General features: G+C 35.8%; 1 long non-coding RNA gene across 2 annotated transcripts in view; it reads right to left on the bottom strand.

Moving 5' to 3' along the window:
* Window positions 1–741: 741 nt before the first annotated feature.
* LOC133076566 (uncharacterized) overlaps window positions 742–22,131 on the bottom strand; it is an 83,725-nt gene continuing 62,335 nt past the window's right edge. Inside the window, exons 3-4 of one of the 2 annotated variants that reach the window (XR_009697554.1) lie at window positions 9,293–9,329; window positions 742–1,024 (exon numbers count right to left, since the gene is read on the bottom strand). This is a non-coding gene — a long non-coding RNA (uncharacterized LOC133076566). Of the gene's footprint in view, window positions 1,025–3,301; window positions 3,374–9,292; window positions 9,330–22,131 lie in introns of those variants that run through there. The other variant, XR_009697553.1, reaches the window with a different exon arrangement.

Raw genomic sequence — 22,131 nt, 5'->3', positions numbered from 1 at the left:
GAATGAGTTTGGGAGTGTTCCTCCCTCTGCAATATTTTGGAAGAGTTTGAGAAGGATAGGTGTTAGCTCTTCTCTAAATGTTTGATAGAATTTGCCTGTGAAGCCATCTGGTCCTGGGCTTTTGTTTGTTGGAAGATTTTTAATCACAGTTTCAATTTCAGTGCTTGTGATTGGTCTGTTCATATTTTCTATTTCTTCCTGGTTCAGTCTCGGCAGGTTGTGCATTTCTAAGAATCTGTCCATTTCTTCCAGGTTGTCCATTTTATTGGCATAGAGTTGCTTGGTAACTTTTTAAAGTTTATTGTATTATATTCTTAAGTTCTAATCAAGATGAAATGCTGGGAGTAAAAGTCCTGATCTCTAAGGTCAAATTATCATCTGAGAAGTTAAAACAACGTTTTCCCATCTGCACCGGAAATTACCATTGTATTATTAATTTGCATATTTTCCTACCTAGGCTGAAAATGTGTATGTTGCTGTTCATGCTTTTGTAAATTGTCTGTATCTCTGGAGATAGATTATGTCTTGTTCCCACATATTTGCTCCCCTTCTCTGCATGTGGGTTATACCCTCTCACACCTAATGCTGTATAATTTTTCAGGGCCTCCTGCAGAATGTATATGCATCCCTGCCTCCTTGGCATTGAGATTGGTTTATCCACTGTGCATTGTATATATGTTTAATTTTCTATATATTATGATGTTTTGACACCTTAAAAAACCTTTCTGGCTGGGAAATGACTGCCCCTCCTGGGGCTAGTTAATTTTTTTTTGGAGGTGGGGGAGGCTTAAACAATAAACATTGCTCTGGGAAAATTTATTCTGAAATACCGCCCTCTCTACATTGGTGTATATCAGGCAGGATATGTTAGGGCATGCTAATGATTCCAAAATCTGGGCACCTCATAATAAGTATGTATGTATGTATGTATTTAATCTCACACTGCATGTCCTGTACATGTTGTCCAGAGGTTTTGCTCCATGTCTTCTCTCTCTGGAATCCAGGCTGATGGAGTAACCATTGTCTGAGAAAAAGGAGAAGGAAAGAGATAAAGGATAAATCACACAGTGGCTCTTACATATTTCACCCAGAAAAAGCACATTATCTCCACTAGCATTTCATGGACCAAAAACAATGCATGTGACCACAACTAACTCTAAGGGGAAATGAAGTACAATCCTGTAAGGGACTGGAAGAAATATCTTAAATATTTGTGGAACAATTCTAATGAGCACCACTTGTGACATCACCTGAATATTAGACTTCCTAGTCACGGGCTAGATGGAGAATGCAGGGATCCTGGTATAGAAAGAGTAATAAAATGCGTGAGAGAAAAGGGAAGAAAGATTCTTAGGAACCTGAAACCACTTAGTCCTCTGTGCCAGCACCGCACCTCTAGCTTAACCACAATTCCCGTGAGTGATTTCTAGAAACGCTCTCAGGACTTATGTGTACTAATTTGTTAGGTTTTGTTTGTTTGCTTTTGTTAAGCTTGTTAGACCCACAGTTTTTCTTCCTTTCAGTTTCTGAGGAGAAAAAAATCCGTGCATGCAAAACTCTACCTATAAGCAAGAAAGTTTTATTCACTGTCTTGAAAAAGCTAGTTCCTAAGTAAAATTTGTTTTCTTTACTAGGTCAGCTAAAGGTTTAAGACATAGTAGTAGCAATGTATTATTATCTTGGCAGCCTGTAAGCGTGGTGAGAGTGAAGTAATTGGCCAGCCATAAATTGGGGATAGAACTATTATTTAATTTCTTCCCATGAACAAAGGATCTTACAATTTCAAATATAAAACTTGAAAATGAGTCCTACTCTCTTTCTCTTTTAACCCAATACACAGTAAACTAATGAAAAAAAAAGTCTTTCATCTTGAAAAGATAATCACTTAAGAAATGAAAATGTCATAAGAAAAGAAAATGAAGATTCTAACCTAAATTCCAATAAATGTCTTCTCTGGTTGATTCAGTGTCATTCACTAAATAATGTGAGTATATCAGAGTCATCACAATTGCCAAGAGTCTGCAATCATCCTTGCCTTGTGTCATAGGATGAAAATGAAAGAACTTAGAAATACGTATTATGTACAAGACTGTAGGCACTACTTCAGAGTCTGACCTCAATAAACATTACAAGAATATATATGATTAAGATAGTTAAAATGTGTACTTTTCTAAAATAATATGTATACTTAACACATAGCCAACAAATATAAAAAGGCACAATAAATAATTTCAAGTACAGTGGATAATTTGGTGGGAAACAATGAATAGTAGTTTCTTCTATCTGGCAAATATTTGATCCTATTGCATTTGAGGAAATAGAAACATCCCCAAATCCTACCTGTAGTCTTCTCCATGAATTGTAATATATTTCTTAACTACCATGAGACACATGGGTACTCAGAAAGTACCTTAGTTCTGTAAGTAAAGGCCTACTTGATTAGTTTTACGCTGGCATTTCCCCACCTCCTATAGAGATAAGCATTGTGCTTTGTAGGTCTCATGCCTGATCTCCACAGTTCTGAGCAATCAACTGATGATACCCCAGGAAAATTCGGTTCTATACTTTGCTTCAAGGAGGTAGTGCTCCTGTATGGAGGCGTAGAAAACAGTAGTATTTTGTTTTGTGATTCAAGAGTCCACCTGATGTAAAAGCCCACCTGAAATGGGCTTGCTATGAGTTACAGCATGATAAAGCAAATTACACTGTAACAATGTGTTTAGAGCTTGTATCTCTAAAAGCCAGGGGAAAGGTAACCACTGCCCAGCAAACACGGAAGCCCACAAGGCTAAGGGAATGGGTAGGTCCATATCTCAAGTCACAATTGTTCTGGGTTGTGAGAAAGGTTAAGAAAAGCTTGCTGTCATCATTTCTCTACTTGATGTCTTACACCTAGATATTTATCCTACACCCTAAATTGATTGAAAATATGATCACTTTCTTGCATAATTATGGATATTACGTAGGGATTGGCTCCATGTGACTTGGAAATTTCCAGCAGCCCCACTTTTTGTGCCTAAAATACCAAATAAAATCCACAGACCTGTGTGTTTTTTCCTCAGCTTAGTGGGCGCCAATTTTCCTTGAAATAACTTGTGAAATGATAGTCTAGGAACAAAGAGGAAATGATAACAGGGGAAGATGTACAACAAATTGCCACTCCCTTCCTAGTACCCAACTGCTAGGCTCACAGAGGTTAGCAAACTACTACAAAGAAAGGAAAACTGTGACATAGGCAAGTACAGTCCCTTCCTTTCTCTAAAGAGAAAAATGACAGTCTCATTGACCTTGGCTCACCTGTTAGCACATCTCAGACTTACATCAGCGTACCAAAGGTGCAAAGATCCAGAAGTTACACTAGTTCTCTATTTCTCTGAATAGAAAAAAAAAAACCACACAGGTTTTAGAAGATGCAAGCAGGAGAGCAGGAAACAATGTGCTATGTCTATTACTCCCCAAAGGCCTGAATCTGTCTCAGAAATAAAGCTGCTGAGGTTGAGAGTTCTGTCCCTTCATTTTTAAAAGATAGATATAAAGGAGGTTTTTTTCACTCTTATCCTTTTATCTTTAGTATCATAGTCCAAACTGGGACTTGATTTTTGACTCATAGCAAGTTAGAGACCTCTTTTCTTGTTAGTCCATCTCATTGCCACATTAATGTTCTTCATATTCATAAAAGGAAATGAGTGAAAGTATTTTTCTTGTCTGTTAGAAATAAGTCATGACCTTATACATTGAAGTATGAAATATACAAAGTAAATTGCACTATGGTAGTGATTTGGCAGAATTGACTTTGTTATTCTTCTCTTCCTGCATACGTGACCATAAAGAGCTTTTCTGCAATAGTGACTCTTTCTCATAAATCTTAGATCTGGGAGGTGTTCCATAATGTTTTTAAATGAACTCATAGATGTGTATGACAGTCATATCCCAACATGATATTTCCATAGAAGTATATTTCAGACAATGTTATGATATGAAGACAATAAGAAGATATTAGTCAGAGTTCAGGGAATCCTTAATGGATATTGAGGAAAGATGTGGTGAACATATTAAATTTTCCTCAGAAGATGCAATTTGTAGTAATTCTGTGAAAAGCATTAATGATTAAAACGCTATGTGTCAGAGGCTGCTGATTAGAAAATGATTTCCTCTTCTTCCTGGGCCTACATTCTTTAGGCACTCATTGAAATTAGATATGGCCTTGTGACTGACTTCTATTCAGTAGGATGTGAGTGGAAATGAAGTGTGCTACCTCCCAAACTGCCCATCGAAGCATCAGGTGTGCGGTGCTCCATACTCTTTCTCCATTTATTGCTCCTGAGAAGAGCAGACTCTCAAGACAGAAGGAACTGAGACATGGAGGAACGACATGGATGGAATCACAATTTAAGATTTCATGTGAGCAATAAATAAACTTCTATTGTTTGGGAATAATAAAAAAGACCTATAGAATATTATGTTTAGTGAAATAAGTCAGATGGAGAAAGACAAATACTGTATGATATCACTTACATGTGGAATCTGAAAAATAACACAAACAAATGTATACAGCAAAACAGAAACAGACTCACAGATATAGAAAACAGACTGGTGTTTGGAAGAGGGGAGAGGGAATGGGGGGCAAGTTAGGGGTACGGGATTAAGAGATACAAACCACTATATATAAAATAGATAAGCAACAAGGATATATTGTACAGCACAGGGAATTATGTATATTACATTTAATAGAGTATAATCTGGAAAAATACTAAATCACTATGCTGTACACCTGAAACTAATATAATATTGTAAATCAACTATACTTCAATTAAAAATAAATAAATAATTAAATTTAAAAAGAAGTTTCAGATCTGATATGATGGACTAAGCTTCTACCAGAACATCCTTCCCATAGATAAAAAACTATAAACTTCTGACAAAATGCAACAAACCACTGTCTAAAGACCCTGGAGAGTGAACAAAACAGGCAAATTCTGTAAGGGAGTCAACTACTCAATTAGCAAACAACATGAGACAACATGCTCTAACTTGACACTGTATTATAGCTGATGCTGTTCATGGTAGCTAAAATTCTCATAGAAAATCCCCATCTTTCTAACCTGAAAATAACAGATTACAGAATTTTGGAAAGTGAGAGGGGAGTCTTGGAAGAAAGGGAGACTGAGATGGGGAGCTACAAATTCTGTGTAAATGTCTGTGGCTGACCCTTGAATTATGCATGCACATGGCAGATTCAAAACAGTCCGGGTAAGAATAAAATAACTGAGCTGAGAACTGAATTACAACCCAAGAGATTGTTTTTGTCTATGAAGTTAATTGTCTGCTAAACAAGAAATTAACACTCTTTGGAAGACTAACAGAATCCAGAGCCTCCAAAACATAACATTCATGGTGTTCAGTGTACAATCTAAACTTCTTCAGCATAGAAAAGAGAGAAGAAAACTGTGACCCACCTAGAGAGGGAATAACAATGGAAGAACAGCAAGATTATGTTAAAAATAATAATGAATGTAAAACAGGTTAATGCCATCTACTAACCTCAGTAATTAATATTAGCTTAATGAATACCCATTATACCTATTCATAAAGACTAAAAATTTCTTTGTAGACAGACAAATGAGATGGATTCATCAAAAAGATTTCTTATAAACTAAGCTCAAAAATTAGAAACAAAGAAAGCAATCAACAAAATGAAAAGGCAACCTTTGGATTAGGAGAAAATATTTGCAAACCATATATCTGATAAGGGATTCATTTCCAAAATATATAAGGAACTCCTACAATTCAATAGTTAAAAAATTAATTAACCATATCACAAAATGGGCAAAGGACTTGAATACAGTCTCTTAAAAGAAGACATACAAATGACTAACAGGTAAATGAAAAGATGCTCAACATCACTAATCAGCAGGAAAATGCAAATCAGTGAGATCACCTCACTCCTATTAGAATGGCTATCATCAATAATACAAGAGCTAACAAGTGTTGGCTAAATGTGCAGAAAAAGGAACTTTTGTGCACTATTGATGGGAATGTAAGTTGGTGCAGCCATTATGGAAAACAGTATGAAGTGTCCTCAAAAGGTTAAAAAGAGAACTACCATATGATACAGCAATCTCATTCCTGGGTATACATCCAAAAGAACTGAAATTAGGATCCCATAGAGATATCTACAATCCCTTGTTCATTGCAGCATTATTCACAATAGCAAAGATATGGGAACAACCCAAATGTCCATTGACACATAAATGGATAAAGGAAATGTGGTATATACATATAATGGAATATTATTCAGCCTTAAAAAAAGAAAATCCTACCATCTGTGACAACATGAATGGACCTGGAAGACATTACGCTAAGTAAAATAAATCTATCACAGAAGGATAAAAACTACACGATTCTACTTATATGAGGTATATAAATAGTCCAATTCATAGAAACCGAGAATATAATGGTGGTTGCCAGGGGGTAGAGGGTGAGGGAAATAGAGAATTGTCTTAAAAAACTCTTGTACTAAGCTCAAAAAATGACAAAAGCTCACTTCTAACATGCCTGAAACAAATAAAGAAGACCAAAAATGAGACTGACAATATAATTTTTTATGCAAGAAGAGCTGGATTATATCATATTAAAACTATCACTTGTTGAAGGTCTAATATATTCCAATCACTGTTAAGTGGTTTGGGCAGGCAATAGAATATTATAACTTAAAAAAATTCAGTCAGTGAATGTGTCTATAAGATTTACTAATTTTATCACTATCTCATACGTATAATAGCATGAAAAAAACACAATGTCTTTTAGGGTTCAATGGAGGAAAACAGAAATTCCTCTAAGTATTTACATACTGAAAGAGATTAATTATGAGGAATTTGATGCTTACAAACTTATTAGAAGTGTTAGATGAACAAAATTCATAGGGTTGCTGTTAGATTTCAACTCATGCCACTGCAGTTGTGAAAGATTATAAAACTGCTGCTGTTACCCAGAGGTGAGAAAGCCTCCTGACATAACTGCCAACTTCCCAACTGCCCACAGCCCTAAATCTGGGAACCATGTAGTGCAACCCTGAGTTCAGCTCCTGTCAAATTTGTCTGTGGAAGTCTACGTATAAGCTACCACCACTGAAGGAGGAAAAACCACTCCTGCATCCCTTCACCTTTCCAGTCTTGCATAAGTAAATCTCAGTGGCCAAACCTAAACCATACCCAAGACCTGGCAGCAAGAGAGTCAGAGTCTGGGGAATATAGTTTCAAGACTTCTAGCCCCCATAAAAAAGATGAAAATGCAGAATGATTGAGAAAGGATTGAGAATTCAGTACACAGACAAAACCTAGCACTAAAACTAATTCACAGGACTATTGTAAACACAAAATGGGATGAAACATAGGACAAGGCCATCAAAAATACTAGCTCTCTTTCCCTTCTCATAACTACAAATATCTGGGTTCCCAGATGAATCTTACAGTCTAGCTTTAAAATCTGGTTTTATCTACAGAATTCATGGGACGATGTTCCTATCTAATAGGAGAAAAAGTTCTTGTGAGGAACCTGGAAGGAGGACCAAGTTCTTCTGAAAAACCTGGAAGGTGAGGAAGGAGTAAGACTATATGAACTTTATCCTCCAGACAGGTAGTAGATTTGATTCACTGGGCTAAGAACTGAAATGAAAAGGACAGTTTTGGGAAATGGGCAACATTCAAGGAGCAAGTACTTGGCAAAGCTTTGGGATCTTTGGACAACTTTATTCTCATTGTTTGGGGAAAGAGTTATTTTCTGTATTGCTACTGAGATTGACCCTAACACAATAAAAATAAAGGAATGTACAGCATTTGGCAACTCAAAGGTTCTACATCTTGGGTAGCATCAGGAGGCAGGGAACCTGGAGCCTCATGGAACATCCTTGTAAAAAGCAGAGCCACTGCAAGATGCTTTGTAGCAAAAGCACTGCAAGATGAGGCAGGAAATATCAACAAGTTATTTGACATGATAGAGGAACATAAGGTGCTGGCCATGGATACATGAAAACCCCCAGAGACAGTCATAAGGAAATTTTAGGGGAGGAGAGCAGCCAAGACCCTACTTTTGTTCAGATGGCAGGTAATGAGACAGCAATATAAAGACATTCGTTGTAACATGATTATTCTCCATGAGTCATATAAACTCAAGATCTTTGGAAATCTGGACTACACCTCAATTTCTGTCTTTTCTCTTACCTGATATTGAGCACATATCCTTCTGTACACATTTGGGACCAAGTTCTTGTGGTATGACCTAGAGTTACAGCATCAAACCTTTCTTAAACTCTTGCTGGAGAATTAGACAAATTTCTTTAGCTTCTGAGGAGAAAATATCCTTTCCCAGTGAGCTTAGGAAGAAAGCCCAAAAGAAGGTGCAGTAAAATAATAATTTCTATTTAAATATGTGAAAGAAGAAATAGACATAAAGTTCTGGAGGGGAGTCAAAGGCTACGACCACTAATAAGCAGTATTTCCTCTGTGTCCCCTATTCTTCTGGAAGGGCTTTGTTGTTCTGATTTAAAGTCAAGCCAATAGTTTCCTTTGCCATGGCATTTAGTGTGAGTAGTAATTCTCTGATTCAGTTTTACTGTCTTTGAGGTAGTTACTCTTATAATCCACATTTTACAAGTGAGGAAATGGTCTCAGAAAGGTTAAGTAGCTTGTCCAAGTACTCTATGCATGTTACAAATTACATTCTTCCCAGAAGCATTGAACTGAATATATAAGCTCTTCTGACTCCTAAATTATAGGAAAATGTACTTAATATCAGATATGATTCTTTTCTAGAAAATTTATCTAGATATTAAATGCAGAGGATTTTAATCTGCATTGCTTTATTATTACCATTATAATTATTATTAGATAATAATCATAATCTATCAAGTTGATATATGTAGAAGGTGAAATTACTTCATAACTCTAATCCTGAAGCAAAAACCATTCAACAAATTGATATATATCCTTCTGGGTAAATGTATATGTTTTAATTGTCTTTATAGCTATGCCATTTCCCCCCTTAACCAACCTCCTTATGAGTTGAATTGTTTCTAGTTTTTTGCTCTTTCAAATGATGCTGCAATTGATTTTGAAATTTCCTCTAAGGAATCAATTTATGTATGAAATACTTATTGCATCTTCAATTACTGTGTATTCATAAAAGGGCATATCTCTTCCCTAAACTCCAGGAATAAGAGTAAAATACTGGTTATTTAGTAACCAGGAGTTTTCCTGCAAATAACCAATAAGTAGACCCACAAATTACTACTTACCTTAATGACTGAAATAAGGCAAAAATCCCTGGATGACCTACAGAAAAAGGAAAAATTGGAGAGTGAAAGTACTGAAAAAAGCACTTGTGTGATTGATTCCTATGTCTCTAATGGACCAAAATCCTTTAATTAAATTTGTTATAAATAGATTTAAATTATTGTTTCTACTGAAATTCAACTTCTCTAGTTGTATGAATAATTTTATAAAGGTTCCAATGATGCAGCAACATCATGGTCAGTTCCCCCCTATCTGGCAATTAAGTTTAACACGTTTCCTAGAATTAAATTCTTATAACAATTGCAGAGGTAGAAGAAAAGATGAGATCCAGTAAAACAGATCTACTAGGTGAAAGCATTTTCTAGAATAGACTAATAATAATAAAATAATATTATATATTCCCAAAGAGTTTTTCTATATCAATTTTTCTATCACACCTAACAGATTATAAAAGTTTCTGTCTTCTTTGGGAGAATCACTTTCAGGGTCTATGTATACCTACAAGATATACAAGTCTCAAAAACCACATGACCAAAGGCACACTGGAGCTAATCTAACTACTCTGTGAATTGTCAAAGTAAGAGGATCAGATATGAGAGAGAGAATACAAGGACAAGTAAATGCATAGTTGGATGAATAAATGAGATAGATGGATAGCTAGGATAGATATTTTACATTGAATGTTTATATATTCTGTGCAATATAATAAGGGCTTTACATAAATTATCCTTCTTAACCTTTATAAGAATCCTAAGAATTAGGCATCTTGATTGAGATGTGGAAGTTGAGGCTTAAAGCTGAATTGCCCATGATCTTGCTCTTAAGAAAAGTCACTCCCAGTATTCAACCTTGAAATTTGAAAACACACTCATTCATTCATTCAATATAGTTGGGTGACTATGAGATGCCAGCTCCATTCTAGGCATCACAGATCAAGCAGGGAACAAAACAGACCGAATCTCTGCTCTCATACCGTTTATATTCTACTCAGGAGAAGAGACAGAAATGTACGTGTGTAATGTATCAGGAGCTAATAAACAGGATGAAAAAAGTAAAACCAAGGTGAGGGAAGAGATCATGAAGGCAGGGAGTCTAAGATAATTTTTGATAGGAAAGGGAAACATTTGAGCAGAGGCTGGAATGAAGTGCCGCACTGCCATCCGTCAAGCAGGTGGGTGTTTGCTGGATGTGTGAAGAAAACTGCAAGGAGATCAGTTCTGACTAAAGAGGAGTGAGCTGGGGGTGTTACTGGAGCAGGGGTGTTAGGAGGGGAAGCAGAGAAGTTATCAGGGAAAGAGCACACAGCCCTTCATCTGGCGTTTTATTCTACATGACACGGAAGCCATTGGAGAACTCTTCCAAAAGAGGTGGCAGGGTCCAGGGTTGTAGGATAACTGACAGCCGTGGGAAGAACTGACGGTAGGGAGGCAAAGAAGAAGAAACCAGTAGGAGAGTGATTCTCAACCCTATCAAGCCCAGTGCATTTTTTTACATAAAAAATATTAATAGTTCCCTCTTTACAATTCTAAATAAATCTAACCTACCAATACAACTGATTACCAAAAGAAATCAACACTTAGAATAATACAGAATTTCAAAAGCCCTATTTTTAATACCAAACATCAATAAATGAAAAATAATTTATTGTAAAAATTATGTATTTCAATGTGTCTTTTCCTGCAAGAAGACACTAGAAAACAGCGACTAAGGATCAGATTTTGACACCCATTTGTATGCCTGCTGTAAATGTGAAAGCTAAAAGAGCTGACCAGTGATTTATACTGGCAACTCAAAGACCAAGAACAGCATAGCCAATGACGATGTCATTTTCTGAGATGATGAAAAAATCCTACTAGTTTTAAACAATACTAAATATAACATTCCTTCAATTTACACAACAGGCACATTCCTGGAAAATTCCTATACATTAAAACAAAAACAAAAACCCACTTTGTATTTATAAATAAAATGGAATTAGATTCTAGGCTCAGGAATGTGAGGATGGAGGATAATTCATTTTTTCTGGAGGACTGTTCTGTGTGTTGAAGGGCATCTAGCATCACTGGCCCCTGCCCATTAAAGGCCTATTGTCTTCTTCAACCCCTCTGACTAAGGAACATGGCTCTACATGTTTTGAAAATGCTTCAAAATATTTTGATAATACTCACATTGGTTATCACTGACTCTGGAGACTAAAGCAAAAGGCAGGTGAAAAAAGACAGTGCAAGTGGTTAAAAGTAGCAGATTCAGGATGTGAAGTTAGACATTACAGGATTTGCCAATGATTGGATGTGGGGTGTGAGGGAAACAGAGGAGTCGAGGATGATTCCAGGTATTCCAGCTTGAGAAACTTGGAGAATGCAGTTGCCACATCCAGAGACAAAAGCTGTCAATCGCTATGATTACATCATCTCTTCACGTGTGATCACTATGAGACTACTGGGAAGGCCTCTTGTGACCAAAATACTTATTCACCAATACTTAGTGACTGGAAATATAGGGGCCTTGTTAATTATGACAAACGGCTTCTAAAACTAGAGTAAATTAGATTAAAAATTTCCACAATAACATTCCTGTAATATTTAGTAGAAGTAAGAGCATCAAGGGGATGCATATTTTAATGGGAAAGAGTTAAAAGGGCTGGATGTGTACTTCCAAAGGAAAACCAACCAGTCTGGTTAAGGTGTGCGTGAGGACTACAAATAGAAACTGAAAGTGGGGCTGAAAATGTGCAAAGGAATGTAGAAAGGAGAAGTGGCTGGAGGGTGATGACAAATTTTGTTGGCTTCATTATTTTGCCTGAGACTGACCATAGTCAATAATGGCCATAGGGCTTCCCTGGCGGCGCAGTGGTTGAGAGTCTGCCTGCCGGTGCAGGGGACACGGGTTCGAGCCCTGGTCTGGGAGGATCCCACATGCCGCGGAGCAACTGGGCCCGTGAGCCACAACTGCTGAGCCTGCGCGTCTGGAGCCTGTGCTCCGCAACAAGAGAGGCCGCGATAGTGAGAGGCCCACGCACCGCGATGAAGAGTGGCCCCCGCTTGCCGCAACTAGAGAAAACCCTCGCACAGAAACGAAGACCCAACACAGCCCAAAATAAATATAAAAATAAATTTTAAAAAAAAAGGAAGGTAATTTATAATAAAAAAATAAAATTAAAAAATAATGGCCATAGTCATGGCCATCTGCCATATGACAGCCAAGTTTCACTGAGCACCAACCCATCTCCAATGCAAGAAAAATAACTAGGTTGACTTCAAATCAAGAAAAACAAGGAAACATATCTCAGTTTCCCCCATGAGCCTGAGAACAGACAGGACTACCATCCACCTCATAAGGGCAGCAGGATATAGTCACAGGCTGCTGTAAATCATGACATATTTGCCCATGAATCCACAGTGGGTATCTTTCCCCTTTAGATCAAAGGAGTTTACTAAATTATTTCCTTGACCTGCCCACCTTCCCTGACCAAACTACTAACATACCAAAGGAAAGAAGATAAGCCCAGGAAAGTCTTTCTGGGTCATTATCATACCCCATCCCCCATCCCCCAAAGTCATATTTCTCAATGTAAATTTGAATAAGAGAGAAGAACAGAAGTCAATGTTTTAATTTCAATATGTTATCTCAGTCCTTCCACGTACAGAATACTCTCCAATAATCCATGGTATTATTTCTCAGAACACTTGAAAGCAAAATCTGCTTTCCTTTCATTTTCACTGGGTCAGTGTGATTTACACAACAATATTGGTTGCAAAAAGGGGAATGGTTGGTGAGACAACCCTGGGCTTGAATCAGCTAAAATGAAAAACAGAAAAAAATGTATGATATTACCCTCTATCACACACGGAAAATGTGTGATTTTGCAAGGGTCTACATCCTGCACTACCGTTTGACAAGCTTGATGTTGAACTGCATTAAATATTAATTTGTATAATGCAGTAGTCATATAAACTCGGCTTAAAACACAGCAGGGGAAATTGCAATTTCTTACTGTTAAGACTGTTGTTACAGTCTTCTGTTACCTCACGCTGTCATCCTACTTAGCAGATTGATGTTTATTTTCCCAGCACACATTGACTGTCATCAATAGCATTACTATCTTGTCTCCTGTTATGTTGCCCTCAGAAGTAGTAAATCTTGCCAACCAAGAAAGGGTCTTTAGATTCAAGAGATACTCGTAATCTCCTGACATGAATTTAGTCAAAATTCAGAAATGACATGTGAACGCCTGTTTCTGGCAAACAGTTTATGTTAAACCTCAGCACAGCTTTGGTCTTGATCTATAACTCATTTTATGATGTAGGTCCTGGGATAACTTAACTTCAAATGTTATTTTCCTTTGTTTTCACGTGTGCAGTCTGTACCAATGAATGTGTCAGCTCTCTCCTAAGTCTCACTAAAGAAGGGTATTTGCCAAAAAGGCCCATTCACCCTTTCCCTGAGGCATTCCCGGTTTACTCTTTAATCTTCTTGTTCTTGTCATAAGTCGGGAAACTATTAGTTTGATTCCATTTTTCCAGAACACCCACAACATCGTTCTATAAAAACTACAGCCATTGCAAACATATTATTTAAAGGCAATTTCTTTCCTCCTTTTTTGTTTTGTTCCACGCCTGTCTCCTTTATTCTTGGCGCTCAATATATATGCACATCCATACAGATACCTCTCACTACACACCCTCTCCAGAGACTTGCCTCAGGCATGCTTCCGTGAAAGCTCATCTGTAGACCTTCAACTGAAGAATAGCAAGAAAATGTCACCCAGAAGGAGATGGTTACAAAGTTGACAGGACATCGTGTGCTGTCCTATTTCTCCACCTTCTCCCATATATCTGCCCTGGCCAAATGTAGCCTTTTTTGATCTTCACTTCTATTTTAGAAGTAATCTCAAAGTCTGGGGCTCAGTTCTAACTCAGACTTAAGCAAAGAGGAAGAACAGAGAACAAGTAGAGAATTCCAGAAATTTTTTCAGAGAAAAGAGGTTACCTGATGTCCTTGTTTAAAACCATATTCATTTTGCATAGATAGGAAAGGAGAGGAGCAGGAAGGGAATTCTGGAATTAAGGATATTGAAAATGTGTAATGAGTGAGAAACTCCTCATGAATTGCCTAATTCCACCTGGATTTAGAAGGATCAGAGGTATGCTCTCTCTTTTTTTGGCAAAGTTAAACCTTAAAGTTACCAGATAACTACAATAACTCCTCCTTTCAATTTCCCTAGAGGAAAAAAAAATCTGCTTTATTCCACCTGTCATTCACATTCTCACCTAGAGTTTTGCACTGATTAAAGATAACGTATTTTGCTTACTCATCCCATTTCTGCAAATGCCTGACTGTCCCACAGAAATATTATATGATGCTGAGCAATGGGTCTGAGCCGCTGTGCACTCCTGAGCAAGAGACACTCTAAAGACTGAAGGTTGAGGTAGCGCCTCCTTTCTAAAAGCTCCCTGGAGATGTTGATAGTCATTTATATCTTCTGTTCAAAATTACTAATACAAATGTTTTTGTGTTGTACAGATTCAAAAATTTAAAATTAGATTAAATATTTCTGCATCTCTTGCCATTTTATTGCACTCTTTTTATAGTAACAAAATTCCCCAAATACTAAGACTCTTATTTATTTGAAATAATTCGCTATCATTTTTCCCTCAAAAAAAAAATTGCCTATTTTGATGTCATCTCAAACAAATTCCTCCCAGATGTAAAACTGGTGTTAGAAATTCAAAAGCTACATTGGAAGTTTTAATCATCTTAACCGAGGAATCTAGAGTTGACTGGTAAATCTTCCCATGATAGCCTGTGACATATACTAATCACAGACCACTGGCTCAGTGGACATTCAATAAATAACAATTGATGAAGTCGAAAATGTGTTGCTCTAAGTTGACTCTCTAGCTTTAAATAATCACTTTCAAAACTGCACCTTAAAAATGTCATGAGCATAAAGAATATTTATGAGTGACGGGTCTCTTCATCCCTTCCAAACAAGTGATTTAGTTCCAGCAGACAACTGTGGGTCTCTGTATCTGGGTTTTCATTTTCAAAGTCCAATATAAGAATAAGAAAATGCCTTATATATGCATTACTACTGTCAATCAGAAGATTGAGTTAAAATTTAAATAATAAAAATAATTACACCTATATTGGAAAAGACTAAAAGAAAATAAATCAAGAAACGTGAGCTGGCGAAATAATTTAAATAAAGGAATAAAGTTAGAAATACTGATATTACAGACATAGACAAATGGAAAATGCTTTGTGAGAGTGGCAACAAAGGAGTGGATAGTCATAGCATATTCACACTGGTATCTGAATTAAGGACTGCAACTCATAAATATTAATCGGAAAAGGAAGTTTGGGTTACAGTACAGGAAAAATTACCTAATTTTAGCCTTAATAAAACACTCGGACAATTTACAAAATTAAGCTATGAAATCTTATTAAAAATACCTTAAGGATACATTTAAGAATGATTACAATAGTTCAGCCAGTTTGCTATAAATATAGGCAGAGCCTCCGATTTCAAAATCTGAATTTCTAGGCCTTCTCCTGCTCTGGAACTGCTTGTCAGCTGGCCTTCTTTAAAATCAAGTAAGGCCTCCATTTCTTTATTCTACTAGCAAATTAGTATATTTTTTTAACATCAAAATAAGATTTAGAAATAGTTTTTTCCCTGAAATCGCTGAGAATGTTAATAAATGATTAGATGTGTTATGTGTCTATTCCACAACTCACTTCTACGATTATCACAATGATTGCATTAGAAAATAACCAGCCTAGTATTATATAAGAGGAGAAAAGGAAATAAATATTAAATGCCTACTGATCAACAGTAAAATCATTTAGTTTCTCTTCTACTCCACAGTGGTTTCTAAATTAAATGGTATTCTTGATGATCTCTGATGTTCTAGATGATGATACATTTTTAGACTAATAGAGTTTTTCTATGAAATTCAACATCTAGATTATGTCAATTATTCCCTTTTTGGCATTCCAATATGGACTGTGGAAGAAATTGTTTCCTCCACATTGACACTGACTGTACAAAACAGGTAGTGGCCTCTACTTCAGGTATAAAAAAGAAGTACATATACAGAACGTCTAACAGTGCAGTAGCAACAATGATTATGTCAAAAGATTTAAGCACCTGAAGATTCAGTATCCAAACATTATTCAGAAGAGACTGAAAATGTGTATGAAAATGAAAGAGGTATTATTTAGGAAAAATTGAAATCATTAGGAAATAAACCTATAGCAATCAACAGCACAGAAAATGGAAGGAGTGCATGGAAACTCATTTGAAAACTACAACGTTTGTTAGCTGGGCAACAGCATTCCCTTAGGTTAGGAAATAGATTATTAACAAAAATCCAAAGCAGAGCTCTAAAAAAAAATCCCATGATCAGTGTTGTCTTTTGGGTTCAAGATACCAATTTTAAAAACTGTTCTAATAATTTAAACAATTTCTGTGTTGTATTGGAAGATTTTTAATAATATAGTGTTATTATTATGAGATCTTATTATGGTGCTAACAATATTTCTTTTGAAAACAAAAGATTACCTAATTAAATGTCTTTCTAGGAAACTACTTTCTGAAACCTCAGAAAATTTTTATATTGATAAATCACATACTGTGTTTCATATTAAGGCATTCTACTACACACACACACACACACACACACATCACAGAAAACAGGGCTTCTACCACGTTATTTGTGCTTTACAATGTCCCTTCCCTGTTCCTCCAATGCCATGCTCTTATTTGTTAACTGTGCAAATAACTGAAATACTCTTTTCCCCACTCCTTGTCCACTTGGTAAAGTCACAGGCATCCTTCAAAATTCAGCTGAAGTGATTCTTTCTCTATGAAGCAAAACCTAAACGCTTTACAACCACGGGCAGGATCGTGGACACCCCAATCCCCCTCCCTTGGTTTCCGGTACTCCTGTGACGTTTCCTGTAGGGTACTGAAATGTGTCATAGGAGAAGGCATGTAGAGAAAAGGGCAAAGATGGTTATCAGTTAGAATTCCAGATGTATGGCTTATGAATTATTAGCAGTGTAACTTTAATCAAAATATTTAATCTTCAGAGCCTCAGTTTCTTCCTCTTAAAGTGGAGCCTACCTTACAGGTTACACTCATGGTTAAGTGAGTTCATACATATAAAGCCCATCACACAGCATCTGTCCTGAAAAAACAAGAAAGGACAGTTATCATGACAATGATGAGGATGAAGATGAGGATGCTGACATACCCTCACTAGACTGTGGGGTCTTTGAATCTTTGACGATTTGAGGTAAACATAGGGATCTTATTATCTCCAGAGCCTAGGAACTACTACACTACGATTATCAACAAATCTTTGTTAAATTTTAAAACTATAAGTAGCTGCTCAGGATATGATGTGTAGCAAATATGAAAAAAAGTATAAGAGGACAAATAATTAAATACTACATATGGAAAGTAAACTTGATTTGACCTAGTGGTCGATAGGTAACCACTGACATGTTTAAAACATGGAAATGGCATGATAAGTATTACCATTTTAGAAATATAGGCAGCAGGCTGAAAAACAGATTGAACATATTTTTATTCTATGTATATAAATGGAAATATATATTAGTTTCAGCCATGAGTTCTCATGTCTGTTACTGTAGACTATAGAAAAATTATGAAATTTTAATTATTATTTTAAAGGACATTTTGTTTGTATTCTTCTATTTCTTAACTACTGTTATATCTAGGATTTGCATCTTTTTACCTTGTATATTTTAAATCTCTGCCATATGTATATTTTTGTGAAGGTAAAAGATGAGGGAAATGTATGTGAGGTTGAAAGTCCACTAAAATGCTTGTAACCAAATGTTAAAAGCTAAGTAATTTTTTTTAAAAAGCTGAGTAATTATAGAAAAATAATATAGAATTATAATAATTTTTTAGTTGCTCTTCACAGGGTAAGAAAACGTGACAAGAATAGAAAGGTGCCTTGGTAGATTAGTAGGGCATTAAACAATTCATTCACTTTTCTGCATTAGAAGATAAGAGTTATTAACTTTCATGCTTTTTGATGCTTTTAATACTCTGTAGAACTATCCTTGAGCCTCAGAGGCTATTTACCTTTCTTCACAATGTACACATGTGTCAATCTTTAAAGACTCAGAAAATCTGAACAACAAATCCTCTAAAGCAAACGACATAGTATTAAGTGTATCAGTTTGCTAACATGTATTTAATCTTTCTTATTACCATTATTTCTGCAATAAAAGCAAAATGTCAACTGTGAGTTGGGCTTTAAGTAATCTTTATAAATAGAAAAGCTAGTCATTCTTATAGAAAAATACCATTTTTATTAAAATATTAAGCATGAAATGTTTGATTGCAATCCACTGAGGTTGAATGATATCACTTTATCTAATTAACAATATTTCAATTAAACATGAAATCAAATAAAATTTATCTTATAAGCAAGTCTTTTGTTGATGTACATTTTAATGATTCTCAATTATATAGCTTTCTTTGAAAAATAAGTGGTTAAAAAGCAATCTTGAGAAAGAAAAACGGAGCTGGAGGAATCAGGCTCCCTGACTTCAGACTATACTACAAAGCTACAGTAATCAAGACAGTATGGTGCTGGCACAAAAACAGAAATATAGATCAATGGAACAGGATAGAAAGCCCAGAGATAAACCCATGCACATATGGTCACCTTATCTTTGATGAAGGAGGCAAGAATATACAGTGGAGAAAAGAGAGCCTCTTCAATAAGTGGTACTGGGAAAACTGGACAGCTACATATAAAGGAGTGAAATTAGAACACTCTCTAACACCATACACAAAAATAAACTCAAAATGGATTAAAGACCTAAATGTAAGGCCAGACACCATCAAACTCTTAGAGGAAAACATAGGCAGAACACTCTATGACATAAATCACAGCAAGATCCTTTTTGACCCACCTCCTACAGAAATGGAAATAAAAACAAAAATAAACAAATGGGACCTAATGAAACTTAAAAGCTTTTGCACAGCAAAGGAAACCATAAACAAGACCAAAAGACAACCCTCAGAATGGGAGAAAATATTTGCAAATGAAGCAACTGACAAAGGATTAATCTCCAAAACATACAAGCAACTCATGCAGCTCAATATCAAAAAAACAAACAACCCAATCCAAAAATGGGCAGAAGACCTAAATAGACATTTCTCCAAAGAAGACATACAGATTGCCAAAAAACACATGAAAGAATGCTCAACATCATTAATCATTAGAGAAATGCAATTCAGAACTACAATGAGATATCATCTCACACCGGTCAGAGTGGCCATCATCAAAAACTCTAGAAACAATAAATGCTGGAGAGGGTGTGGAGAAAAGGGAACCCTCTTGCACTGTTGGTGGGGATGTAAATTGATACAGCCACTATGGAGAACAGTATGGAGGTTCCTTAAAAAACTAAAAATAGAACTACCATACGACCCAGCAATCCCACTACTGGGCATATACCCTGAGAAAACCATAATTCAAAAAGAGTCATGTACCAAAATGTTCATTGCAGCTCTATTTACAATAGCCAGGACATGGTAGCAACCTAAGTGCCCATCAACAGATGAATGGATAAAGAAGATGTGGCACATATATACAATGGAATATTACTCAGCCATAAAAAGGAACGGACCTGAGTTATTTGTAGTGAGGTGGATGGAGTTAGAGTCTGTCATACAGAGTGAAGTAAGTCAGAAAGAGAAAAACAAATACCATATGCTAACACATATATATGGAATCTAAAAAAATAAAAAATAAAAAATAAAGAAAATGGTCAGAAGAACCTAGGGGCAAGACGGGAATAAAGATGCAGACCTACTAGAGAATGGACTTGAGGCTATGGGGAGGGGGAAGGGTAAACTGGGACAAAGTGAGAGAGTGGCATGGACATATATACACTACCAAAAGTAAAATAGATAGCTAGTGGGAAGCAGCCGCATAGCACAGGGAGATCAGCTCAGTGCTTTGTGACCACCTAGAGGGGTGGGATAAGGAGGGTGGGAGGGAGGGAGATGCAAGAGATGCAAGAGGGAAGAGATATGGGGACATATGAATATGTATAACTGATTCACTTTGTTATAAAGCAGAAACTGATACACCATTGTAAAGCAATTATACTCTAATAAAGATGTTAAAAAAAAATAGGTGGTTAAGATCAAGAAAATGTGTCCTTACATAGCTATAATGTGACCATAATAATAAAATAATTATTTTATTATAGTTTCTTAGGAGCTACGAGGTGGCTCCACCAAGAATGTAGAAATCAAAGAAATAGATTACTCTCTAGGTGTCAATGAAAAGAGGAAGATGGATCAAGTGTGCAGGACTAGAATCCTACATATTTAACTATATAAACACATTGTGTCAATTAGGAGTACTTGTTAACCATAGGACCAGAAGGAAATAGTCAACAAGGCAAATGTGGTGAATGCCCATGTCACCACTGTATAGGAGAAAGAAGATTGAAGTGGCCTAGAACCACCAATAGAGATAAATGTAGGTGGTTATGTCCAATGGATTTTAAATATTCTGATCCCCAAAATAAAAAATATAATAAAAATTGATAACTTATGCTCTTCAAAAGTTAATGTTTAAAAAAATGAAAAGACATGTCATAGACTGGGAGGAAATACGTGCAAAATATATATGTAACAAAGGTTGTCATCAAGAATATATGAAGAATTCTTATAGCTCAATAATAAGAAGATAAACAATCCAATTTAGAAAAGGCCAAATAGACATTTCTCCGAAGAAGATATATAAATGAAAATATGCACATGAAAAGAAGTTTAACATCATTAGTAATTAGGAAAATGCAAAATAAAAATACAAAGAGATACCACTACACACCCACTAGAATGGATAAAATCAAAAAGACTGACAATACACATTGTGGGCAAAGATGTGGGAAAAGTGTAACCCTCATGTATTGCTGATGAGAACATGAAATAGTAAAACCTCTTTGATAAACAGTTTAGCAGCCTCTTAAATATTAAACATACACTTACCATATGGCCTACAAGTAATGAAAATAAGTGTTTGCACAAAGACATACATGAAAGTTTACAGCATCTTTATTCATAGCCAAAAACTAGAAGCAACAAAAATAGATAAGCAACTGCTCAATAGAAAAATACATAATAATCATCCATATATTGGAATAGTACTCAGAGATATAAAGGAAAAAACTCCTGATGTATGCAACAGTATAAATGAATCACAAAGGTATTATATGCTAAATTAAAAACATCAGACACACACACACACAAAAACTGATTTGACTTATAAGAAATTTCTAGAAAATGTAAAAATGGAAACATAGAGCAAATCAGAAGTTATTAGGGACGAGGGATGGAAGTGAGGATGGGCAAATTGGCAGGAAGAAGCTTTTTAGGGATGATGAAAATGTTCTAAAATTAGATTTTAGTGATGGTTGCACAACTGTATAAATTCAGTAAAACTCATCAAAATGTACATTTAAAATGGGGGAACTCGGAAGCTATAAATTAAACTATGAGACACCACTGAATTAGTTGAGATAATGTATGCTAAAAAATTAATTAATCCTAAATTTAAAACAAGGAAGTTAAATAAATTCTGGTGATACCTGGAAGGAACTTTTAGATGATATGGCAAAGATTTAACAGCAACAGTCACCTAAAGGAAATATATGTTAAGAATCACCTGTTACAGCTCTGAATCATGTTTCTAATCATGGTATCAATCACAGCTTAAAATATATAAATCAGAGTCCAATTTAACCCAAAGGGGCTGACATCTGCCATGATAAG

Source organism: Eubalaena glacialis, chromosome 16, assembly GCF_028564815.1.
Source record: "Eubalaena glacialis isolate mEubGla1 chromosome 16, mEubGla1.1.hap2.+ XY, whole genome shotgun sequence".
Classification (NCBI taxonomy): domain Eukaryota; kingdom Metazoa; phylum Chordata; class Mammalia; order Artiodactyla; family Balaenidae; genus Eubalaena; species Eubalaena glacialis.
Note: the sequence above shows the minus strand (reverse complement) of the source record. Positions and strands in the feature narration are given on the sequence as shown.